At 49.0% G+C, this 12,097-nt stretch overlaps 2 pseudogenes; one reads left to right on the forward strand and one right to left on the reverse strand.

Moving 5' to 3' along the window:
- The window catches only part of LOC136406373 (DNA/RNA-binding protein KIN17-like), a 37,264-nt pseudogene that overhangs the window by 15,044 nt on the left and 10,123 nt on the right, over window positions 1–12,097 (reverse strand).
- Window positions 901–3,185, forward strand: LOC136405380 (RNA-binding motif protein, X-linked 2 pseudogene; annotated as a pseudogene).

Here is a 12,097-nt window from a genome sequence, read left to right on the forward strand (position 1 = left end):
TTATAGAGTTAGTCATGACCCTAATCTGTTCTCATAACCATCACCATGGTTCTACATATTTGAGCAATGAGTATATGTATATACTTATATATACATATATACACTAAAAATACTGCATAAAAAAAGAGGGGAACCAGAATATTCAATATCCACTAGAGCAGGGGTCGGGAACCTATGGCTCGTGAGCCAGATGTGGCTTTTTTGATGGCTGAATCTGGCTCACAGACAAATCTTTAATAAAAAAATAATGTTAAAAATATAAAACATTCTCATGTATTACAATGCATTCATTTCCTACCGCTCATGTTCATGGTTGTGGGTGGCTGGAGCCAATCACAGCTGTCCTCTGGGACAACACCAAATTTTTATTGGATAATGTGTAAGATACATGGGTCATTGTATGGCTCTCACGGAATTACATTTTAAAATATGTGGCATTCATGGCTCTCTCAGCCAAAAAGTTTCCCGACCCCTGCACTAGAGATTAAAGAAAAGTAAAAACAGATTCGGGCTAGGGAATAGAATACAAAACATAAATGGTCAAGAGAGGTAGGGGAAATGTGGCATAAAGTTAGGCAACAAAGTAGCTAGTATGAACACAAAAATGGAACTAGGATAATAAATACTAAAGAGAACCTAAACGGAAGTGATGCAGGGTATTTTTAAGATCTCTGTAGCTAGGCCTGCTTGACAGCCAGCGGAATACCTTGGAGCTCAGCCAACGGTTTGGCAGATCGCGCGCCCCCTGGCGGCCCAAGCTGCTCCCGACATGGCAGCGCCAGTGCACAGGATGGGCGCCACTATGCGTCTGTGCCCAGAGGATGTTACACGTCATTGACCCCCACTGGACTACGAGCCTCTAAAGAGGAAGAGGCCTATTTTATTAATATTTGAGTCACCGCTTGTCAAATATTAAATCTGGCATTGTTAGGCACAATAACGTGCACAGGAGGCGATCAGTATATACTTGCCAGATGCCTACACGAACGAATGAATACCTGGCAAGAATGAGTCGGCCTCCTACCACGCCTACCTCCTAGGACTACATTTCCCCGCGGGTCTGGAACCAAGCACTCCTATCAAATACAGAAGCGACAATACTTCCCACCGACCCCTATTCATCTTCCCCAGTCGACGCCGCAGTGTTTCATGGGAAAGGTAGTTCTAAGGCTTGTTGCCCCGCTCCCAGCAAACGGAGGCCAGACTACACTTCCCAGCAAGCGGCGCACCGGCCTGGGAGGACTGGCAGCGCTGCAGAAGCCAAAGAGAGTGTTGTGCCACGGTGGACCCTCTACAGCCCGAGTTTCATGCAGGTTCGGTCGCAGGGCCTCCGGAAGACGGCTGGAGACCGCCTGGTACGACTCCGGAAGAGAAGGATTTCTTGAAGAAATCCTAAGCCCGGAAGATGAACTCTTTAACTAAAGTGAGGCTGATCAGTGAGCTGAATGAGCGTGAGGTCCAGCTCGGGGTGGCAGATAAGGTGTCTTGGCACTCCGAGTACAAAGACAGCGCCTGGATCTTCCTGGGAGGACTTCCTTATGAACTGACGGAAGGGGACGTCATCTGTGTGTTCTCACAATGTGGGGAGATTGTTAACATCAATCTGGTGCGGGACAAGAAGACTGGGAAGTCCAAGGGGTTCTGTTTCCTCTGCTATGAAGACCAGAGGAGCACGATTCTGGCCGTTGACAATTTTAATGGGATCAAGATCAAAGGAAGAACTATTCGAGTGGATCATGTGTCTAACTATCGGGCACCTAAGGACTCAGAAGAAATGGATATTGGGACCAAAGAGCTCCAGGTTATAGGCCGTGGGGCTCCAACGCCCTCACTAAATTCATCTGAGGGCTCTGAAGAGGACAGACCCACCCAAAAACAGAAAAAGGAAAAAAAGAAACGAAAGAAAGGCAAAGAGACGACTGATCAGGAGGAACTGGCAGAGCCTCCCGCCTCCTCTTCAACTCCCAGAAGCAGGATGGTGAAGGACAAGGATGACCCTGGGTCTAAAAAGCAGGGCAGCAAGAACCCAGAGAGGGGGCAGAAGCCAGAGCACAAGGAGGTGCGGAAGCTGCAGCCCAGTTACCCTGAGCTCGGGTCATCCAGCTGCGGGGAAGCCGGGGGCCGGGAGAGGAAGCTGAAGGAGAAGTCCAAGCAGGAGCACAAGTCCTCAAGCAGGAGAGAAGAAAGAGAAGGGAGAAACAGTGTCAGAGACAGAAGTCAAAGCTCAGATACACATGGTCTGCACGAAGGGCGTGCTGAGAGACATAGCCATACAAGTAGAGGTCGTAGTGGAGGTAAATCCCATGTGCCTAAAACACTCCCACACCCCTCACTCCCGGACCCCTGGAGTGCCAGTGACCTTATACGTCACTGAAGCTGCAGCCCAGAAGCTAGCTGCTCGGTAGAATTGAAAATGAACTACATTTTAGAAATACAGTCAAATTCAGTTACACTTTAAAATAAAAAAGAAAAAATCAAGTAAAAAATTTTAAAGAAAATTCAGGTATGCTTTTACTGTTTATGTAAAATTTCTTAAACTGCTACCTTTAATCCCTTGTATATTAGAGTCATTTAAAGAGCTGTAATTTTGATAGGGGGAAGTCAAAGAGTTAAAAATTCAGTTTGAGTAATAGTGGCTTTGGTGATGGTCAGTGGGCATAATGGTTAATGCAAGTAAAAGCTTTGTTCCAGGCACTGGGATACCTAAACAGACCCACATAACTCAAGGATCCACCTTTGTGCCCTAGGACATTCAAATAAAACACTTTTGTGCCCCTGAAGATCTGCCAAGAACAAAACACACCTATTGTAAATGATCCGATTAACTTCGACTGTGATCTGATTAATTCGAGGGCTTTCTTGCTATTAAAGAGAGGCTTCCTTCTCTTCACTCCATATATAGGTTCTTCAAGAACTTTCTATCAACTAGTTTAATAAGATTATGCTGTGACGAGACACCAAAATTTAGACCCACAAGGGCATTATAATGAGTTCAGGTCAAAGATGAAGTCTACTGTAGCATTGTTTTCAAATCCATTTTGAAGAAAAGTCAGACATAAAAGTCAGGTTTAATTCCCAGCCAGCTTTCCTTTACCCTTCTCTGTGGGGAGTTGTGCCTTGCCATTGATGAAGCATCCTGAGTCACAGGTGAGTGTCTGTGTTCCCTTCTAAGCTGTGCTGCAGGTGCTCACAGAAAGAGAAGCCTCCCTTCCAGCACAGGAATGTGGACAATAGTCATGTTCAGACCAGTCTCACATAAAAGAACCTTCAGCGGAGAGTTGTTCACCACCAACTAGTCACTTGCTGTGGTCATCAGTCTCATGACCATGACTCTAGACCTGGGTAACCTCTACCACAGCTCTCACCCACAGGCTTCTAAAGGATTGGTTCCTCAGAGGGAGGAAGACCAACTATTTGAGTTAAACAGAATCAGATGTCTGAAAGCACTGTCAGCAAAACTGCTTCATGGTTCAAAGGATTTGAACTACAGTGAAGGCCCACCTCCCTGCTGAGAGCCTTTTCTCCAGCTTTACCTCTGTCCCTGGAAGAGCACTGATCTGATGGTACTGAAACAGACATCAAGGGAGCCATAAGACCCTGGGTGATCAGTTCTACTTAGGTTTAAATTTGCCACAAGAAGAAATGAGATAAAGCCTAGATAAGGAGTTTTTCTAGAGGCAGCCTGAGAATTTGGAGGTGATAGCAATAACCACAACTGCAGCCTTGAGGTGTCTTTCTTAATATGGAACGGTTTTAAAATAACTAATAGGTGAGCATCTTTTCTAAGATGAAATATTTTATTGAAACACTTTCAAATTGTGTCCCCGGAATCTTGGATATTCTCTGGGCCTTAAAGAAGAGGTTCTGTATACGCTTTCCCCTGCTGCTCCCACACCAGGCTTTTCTTACCTTACTATGTGAGAATGTTCTACAAAAAGAGTAATTCAAAAGTCACCGGTTTGATTTCCAGCATCTAACATTGGCTCACTGTAATGCTGGTGGTTGGGCCAGGCAGGTTCTCATTGAATTCGGGGAGTTGGTAGAGTAATAACTGTGGAACCGGAAAACCTAGGGCCAGACCTGTTTATTGGAGGCTCGCAAAGATAGGCGCGTGAATAAACAAAAAAGGAAAAGAGCTAATAAACAAAGGAAAGCCTGCTTTTCCCAGTGAAGGGCAAGGGAGCAGGAAAACTGCACCTCACAGTGGTGGGAGAGTGACCTGGGAGAATCGCCAGAGGGCGAGCACCCGCAGCCTTACATACACCGTGCACACATGGCACTGCCACGGGCTCACGCACTAGTTGAGCAAAGTGCTTGCAGCTGGTAAACCAGCGAGCAAGCTTAACAGCTGTTTTCCCCACCTTCCACCTTCCACCCCTTTAGGGTTGCTCACCTCACAATCTATGCAACAGGTATCTTCCACAATGGTCCCTGTGTGAGGAGTGAGGTACATTACATGAACAGAAATAGTACAGTCAGCAACAGAATTACAAAGCATAAGCTATGGGCGAAATGAGACAGCGATCAGCGGCACCAAGAGAGGCAAATCTTTCCCTTCTGGCAGAATACAGAACAGAGTTTTGTCCGCAGACAGCACAGTAGCTGGTACTAGAGTCCGCCCCAGGTGGGCATACAAAGCTTACTAGCCTGTAACACCAGGATCTGCTGGTTCTATGTGTAACAGAATGGGAGAACTCATATAGGCCATAAAGAAATTACAAAGGTGCCCTTCATAATGCTGTCCCCCGGAGCACTCAAGGGATTAATACACTTCTGTCTTATGTGGCCAAGTGCTGGTTGCCCAGACCTGTCCAGTCTGGGGCCATGTCCATTGAAGCCATTGGCCTGTAAGGAGGGCTGTTGGGGCAGGCAGGAGCATGTTGTCCTGCTGTCCAAAGCCTGGCTTGGGTGAAGCATCCTGGCTGCATATCTACAACTGCAGGGGGGCAGCTGCCCTGTGCAGGAGGGCCTCCACCAGAGCTGCCCCCCCATCGAGGTCTCTCATTCAAAATCTGAAGTACCGTCCACAAGTGGCGTGTCCATCCAGAAAGGGAGCTGGTGCCCCCCTCCTGTTGCAGTCCCTGCTTTAAGAGTTCATTTTACTGCTCAGTGATATCAGCGGCCTGGGGGTGGTAGAAAACATGGTACTTCCAGTCCACCCCCAGCTCTTTTTTTTTTTTTTTGTATTTTTCTGAAGTTGGAAACGGAGGCAGCCTGACCTGTGGTGGTGCAGTGGATAAAGTGTCGACCTGGATTGCTGAGGTTGCCAGTTCAAAACCCTGGGCTTGCCCGGTCAAGGCACATATGGGAGTTGAAGCTTCCTGCTCCTCCCCACTTCTCTCTCTCTTTCTCTCTCTCTCCTCTAAAATGAATAAATAAATAAAAATAATTAAAAAAAAAAAAAAAAAAAGGAAATGGGGAGGCAGTCAGCCCGACCAGGATCCACCTGGCATGCCCACCAGGGGGCGATGCTCTGCCCATCTGGGGCGTTGCTCTGTTGCAACCAGAGCCATTCTAGCGCCTGAGGCAGAGGCCATGGAGCCATCCTCAGTGCCTGGGCAAACTTTACTCCAATGGATCCTTGGCTGCGGGAGGGGAAGAGAGAGACAGAGAGGAAGGAGAGGGGGAGGGGTGGAGAAGCAGATGAGCGCCTCTACTGTGTGCCCTGGCCGGGAATTGATCCCCGGACTCCTGCACGCCAGGCCGATTCTCTACCACTGAGCCAACCGGCCAGGGCCCCACCCCCAGCTCTTAAGTCCATTGCTTCACCATAGAACCAGTGAAATGGGTACAGTTGTCACTTTCAAGGACCAGACACTACCCATATGAAGCACTCAGGTGGTCCAGAGCCTGAATGAGTGCCCCCTGTTCTGGGGTTACAGGCTGGGTGGCAAGCAGGCTGGTGGCAGTACCTATGAAGGTGACTGCATACTGGTACTCGTCTGACTTTGGTAAGGGGCCAGTGATGTCTGTCTGCCACCATGTCAGTGGAACATGACCTCTCTGGATCTGTACAGGCGATGCCAGTTGTCTCCTAGGATGCTCCTTGGAACACACTGCACATTGACCACAAGCTGCAAGTACCTCTGCATAGGACACAGGCAAGTTCCATGCCGTAACCATAGCCCACATAGTTTTCTGTCCTGCATGGAGCAGGCACCGGTGGAGCCACTGCACCATGTCACCTGTGGATACAGTATCCAACAATCTTACCCTTGCCAAAGTATCTACATGCCTTGTGACATGATACACTATCATCTGCTTCTGGTGTCCTGTTTCCCATAAATCCTGACACACGGCCTGATCCCACTGGTTAATGTGCCAAGTAACAAACCAAAAGGTCTGTGATAGCCCAGATATCAGTGCAAATCACCAGAGGTGAAGGTTTATTACAGGTAACTAGCCATATGGCTCTTCATTCTGCCCATTGGCTGCTTTGGCCTGTACTTGTGTCCATCCAAATAGTCTCAGTGGCCAGATGGAAGGCTATGGTCATCCATTTGGCAGGTTGGCCCCTGCTAGAACCATCAGTATACCAGGCATCCTTGGGGATGGGCATTCACCCCCTCCTGGTAGGGATTGACTTCAGGTTCTGCCTCCTGGGCCCCAGCTGCACCTGACTCTAAGGTCACATAGGTGACTGGACCCAAGACTTCCTGCAGTTCTGCTCTCAATGAGCTGGTGCTAAAAGGACAGCGTTGTTGCAAGTATGTACCCCACTTGGCCAGGGTGGAGGTGTGGGCCGTATCACTACGGGGTTTGGTCGCCCAGTTTCTCACCCTCTCACCCATCCTGCAGTAGGGTATATGGTCTTGACCATAACCGGAGCTGTGGTCATAATACTCTCAGTGGCTCGGAGACCAGCACACACAGCTACCAACTGTTTCTCCACTAATGAGTAACGGACTTCAGCGCCTTTCCACAATTGGGACCAAAACCCAATAGGTTGCCATAGGCATTCTGTCCATTGCCACAAGCCCCATCCAAACCCCTCAGAGGTTACATGGACATCAAGTTCATAGGGCCTGGCAGAATCAAACACCAAGGCCTGTTTTGACAGCTCTCTTAGCTGCTGCAAATGCACCTTGTGCCTGCTCAGTCCAATCCCAGTGAAACCCCTTCTGAATAAGGTTGTATAAGGGGCACAGTAACCGAGCCAAAAGGGGTATAAATGCTTGCCAATACCCCAACAGACCTAGGAATTCCTGTAACTGCTTTACATAGTGGGCACGGGGTATACTTAGATCTTATTTATAACTGTGTCAGGGATAACCTTTGTCTTACCTGACCAGACAACCCCTAGGAACTTAACAGATAACCCAGGTCCTTGTAATTTGCCCTTGTTAACTGCCAGCCACAAGCTTTCATATGGAATAGCAGGTTATTTGCTCCAATGCTCCAAAATGCTTGCTCCAATTCTGGAAGAGAGTCACTAGTTAGCAGAATGTCATCGATATAATGATACCTAACCTACCAACTGCCTCTGGCTGTTTCTATTTAGCCAGGCCAGTAGCCACCAGCCCATGACACAGGGTGGGTTATGCAAATAGCCCTGTGGTAATATTGTAAAGGTTCATTGCCACTGTTCCCAAGTGAAGGAAAGTTGGTCTTGACTCTACAGCTATTTCAATAAAGAAAAAGGCATTAGCTAAATCTGTCACAAAGTGGTATGTTCCCAATTCATGGCTTAACCTACCTATCCGGTTAACTATTGAGAGTACAGCAGCGTGCAAAGGGGAAACAACTTTAAGTTCTCTGTAATCTACTGTTATTTGTCAGGTTCTGTCTGGTTTGTGCACGGGCTACACTTGGGAGTTGTAAGGGCTGTGTGCTGGCCGTATGATCCCCACCTTTTCTAGTTCGAGGACTGTCCCTGTGATGTCTTCATAGCTGCCTAGCAGGCAGTACTGCTTCGTGCTAGTCACACACTGGGGAATGGATAATTGCAAGGGATAATGTGCTATGTGTCCCTGCAACACTGCCTTTACAACCTGGACTTACAGGCGGAATTCCCTGGCTGTTGTTTCCAACCCCAGTCCTTGTAAGACATCTACCCCCAAACTATATTCAGGAATAGGAGATACATATACCTTATACAGCTTAGGAGGTAGTCTTCCAATCCCCAGTGGAATAGTGTTATTGGCTTCACTTGAACAGTTTGACCCCCATAACCATCAATGGCCACTGGGATCCTAGCAAACCACTCTGGGTTCCCATAAAGAAGGGTACATTCTGCAGCTGTATCCACCAAGGCCAACACCCGTTGTACATTAGAAGGAGACCAGTGGATAGCCAGTTCCAGGTGGGCTTCTGATCCCCTCCTGTCCCTGTTAAATGGGCCATCCAGCTTTCCCCCTATTCAAACTGTAACAACGCGTCTTGGGGTCCTCCTCTCCCTCAGCTGTCTCCATCATATAACCTTGTAACTGTGCTGCCTGTTCACCAACTGTTTTATTGGTAGCTGCTGGGGCATTTTATCTCAGCAGCTGGAACCTCTGTCCTGGTTTAAGCTGTTGCCAAAGCTCCAAAAGAACTTTATTAGGCTTGTCATCTAATTTCTCCCTATCTGCCCCCACATCAAATCTACCCACCTCTGTGTTTGAGTAATGTTTACAGACCCATTTTTCTTGTTAGTTGGCAGGAGGGGGCAGCATAAACAGCAGTCCTCACAGCTTTGTGGTTTTGTGCTGCCTCCAGCTCCCCCAGATATGCTACCATTTGTGTAACTGTGTTGATGGGCTGCCCCACATAAGGGCCTATGACAGCCACTAGCAGCTCAAAAAGGGCTATGGGCACTGCAGAGGATAAGATCCCTCATCCCGGCTGTAAACACTTCCTCATCTGACCCATGGGATCCTGGGTTGAGAGCAGCATTCTTCATAGCTAGTTCCCGAAGGACCTGGGACAGTTCACTATAGCACTGCCACTGACTCACTGCCCCTGGAAAGTCTCCAGTATTCTGACAGACTGAATGAATACCAGCCATCACCCATTCTAGTAGGGTATTGTTTCCTGGGTTGTCATGGCAGTTCTGAAGATGCTGCCTCAAGGAGGAGTATGTGGTAATGGTGGCCAATTTCTCCATCTCTGTTCTGGAGAGCATGATGCCATCCACCCCTATGTTCCATAACTGCAGCAACCAGGCTGCCAGGGGGCTCAGTGGGTTTCTGCCTGAATTGCTCCCCTAACTCCATCAAGCTCTGCCTGGGTGTAGGGACAGACCACAGAGTGCTCCACTACCTGGGAAGGGGGTTGTGTCTGTCCCTGAGGGACTCTTGGATGCTAGATTTTTACCTTCTTGGTGACCACCAGCCAGGCTCTGAGTCTGCAGATGGCAGTTGCAGCTCGAACATCCTCCTTAGAAGAGGAGGAGTTAGAAACATCTGCTTCCACCGACTCAGAGCCACTCTACTGGTAGGAATGCAGCTCCATCTTCCCTGCCTGCTTTGGCTCCTGTGGCTGCTGTCTCTCAGCCTGAAGCTGAGACTTGAGTTCTTGAACCTGCAGTTGTTTCTCCAACAGCTATCACTGCCAACATTCAGCTTCCAGGGCAAATTGCAACTTGCAAACCTGTAATTCCTTTTCCAGAGACTGTTCTAGTTCCAGGCACTCTTGGTGCTCAGCCTATATCTCACACTGCAGCTCTTAAACCTGGTCAGCCTCCCTCTCCAGTGCTTGCTCCAGTTCATGTCATCACTAGTTCTCAGCCTGCAGCCTGCCCTGCACTTCTCGGATCTGCAGCTCTTTCTCCAGTGACCGTTCTAGCTCATGCCATTGTTGCCGCTCAATCTGCAGCTTACCCTGGAGTTCTTGACCTTGAGCAGCCTCTCACACACAGCTCTCAGTTTCCTCTTGCAGGGCTGTAAAAAAACACCTAGCTCATGGCCCCCAAAAGGACAGCCGTAGGGAACCATACAGTGGAGAACAACAACCACTCCTCTATCCCACCCTTCAAAGGTGTTGGCGGCTCCTTACTGATCTACCTCGAATCCTGCCCACTACACCAGATGTAACGCTGGTGATTGAGGCCAAACAGATTCTCACTGAGTTTGGGCAGACAGTAGAGGAACTGCGGAGTGGGAAAGTGTCAGGCTATACCTGTTTATTGGAGGCTCACAAAGACAGGTGAGTGAATAAACAACAAAAGGAAAAGAGCTAATAAACAAAGAAATATCTGCTTTTCTCAGTGCAAGGCAAGGGAGAAGGGAAAACCGCACCTCACAGTGGCAGGAGAGCGATCTGGGAGAATTGCAGCTGAGGGAAAGCACCCACAGCCTTACATAGACCACACACACACACACACACACACACACACACACACACACACAGCGCTGCCACACACACACACACAGTGCTGCCACACGCCCACACACACACACACACACAGCGCTGCCACACACACACACACACACACAGCGCTGCCACACACACACACACACACAGTGCTGCCACACGTCCACACACACACACAGCACTGCCACACACACACACACACACACACACAGCGCTGCCACACACACACACACACACAGTGCTGCCACACGTCCACACACACACACACACACACACACAGCACTGCCACACACACACACATACACACACACACACACACAGCGCTGCCACACGCCCACACGCCAATCAGGCAGAGTGCTTGCAGCCGGTAAACCAGTGAGCAAGCCTAAAACAGCTGTTTTCCCCACAATCACTCACTTGTGTGTGTTTTCTTTTATTCTTTAATTCACATGTATAAAAGCCAGTGATTCAAGGAACCAAGGAAGTGACCTAGTGCAACTTTGGGTTTTGTCTCTGCTTCTCAAGCTGCATGCTAGGAATATGAGACTCTTCAGGATACACATGTTTTTGTAAGGTCAATTCTGCTTGTGGATGTGGGGGTAAAAGGCATAGTCTTTAATTAGTGTCACCCCAGTATAACTAATTTTTTTTTTTTGTATTTTTCTGAAGCTGGAAATGGGGAGAGACAGTCAGACAGACTTCCGCATGCGCCCGACCGGGATCCACCCGGCACACCCACCAGGGGCGACGCTCTGCCCACCAGGGGGCGATGCTCTGCCCCTCCGGGATGTCGCTCCGTCGCGACCAGAGTCACTCCAGTGCCTGGGGCAGAGGCCAAGGAGCCATCCCCAGCGCCTGGGCCATCCCCACTCCAATGGAGCCCTGGCTGCGGGAGGAGAGAGACAGAGAGGAAGGAGGGGGGGGTGGAGAAGCAAATGAGCGCCTCTCCCACATGCCCTGGCTGGGAATCGAACCCGGGCTCCCCGCATGCCAGGCCGACGCTCCACCGCTGAGCCAACCAGCCAGGGCCCCAGTATAGTTCAATTTTTAAAAAGGCATTGTTGCCTGACCAGGCAGTGGTGTAGTGGGTAGAGTGTTGGACTAGGATGTAGAGGACCCAGGTTTGAAATCCTGAGTTCACCGGCTTCAGTGCAGGGTTGCTGGCTTGAGCAAGGGATCATAGACATGACTCCATGGTTGCTGGCTTGAGCAAGGGGTCACTTGGTCTACTGTAGCCCCCCCAGTCAAGGCACATATGAGAAAGTAATCAATGAACAACTGAAGTGCTGCAATGAAGAATTGATGCTTCTCATCTCTCTCCCTTCCAGTCTGTCTGTCCCTATCTGTTCATCTCTCTGTCTCTGTCACAAAAAATAATTAAATAACATAAAATAAAAAAGACTGATTTATGTTAACATAAAGGCAATCCAAATTGATATAAATAAATGACTTATTTACTAAATAAAGGAGAAGAGACATATCTCCCTCACAAAGAATTTCCAACAGGGCCCTGGCCGGTTGGCTCAGTGGAAGAGCGTCAGCCTGGTGTGTGGAAGTCCCAGGTTCGATTCCCGGCCAGGGCACACAGGAGAAGTGCCCATCTGCTTCTCCACGCTTCCCCCTCTCCTTCCTCTCTGTCTCTCTGTTCCGCTCCCGCAGCTGAGGCTCCATTGGAGCAAAGATGGCCCAGGCACTGGGGATAGTTCCATGGCCTTTGCTCAGGTGCTAGAGTGGCTCTGGTCGCAACAGAGCGAGGCACCGGATGGGCAGAGCATTGCCCCCTGGTGGGCATGCCGGGTGGATC

Source organism: Saccopteryx leptura, chromosome 5 (genome assembly GCF_036850995.1).
Source record: "Saccopteryx leptura isolate mSacLep1 chromosome 5, mSacLep1_pri_phased_curated, whole genome shotgun sequence".
In the NCBI taxonomy this organism is placed as follows: domain Eukaryota; kingdom Metazoa; phylum Chordata; class Mammalia; order Chiroptera; family Emballonuridae; genus Saccopteryx; species Saccopteryx leptura.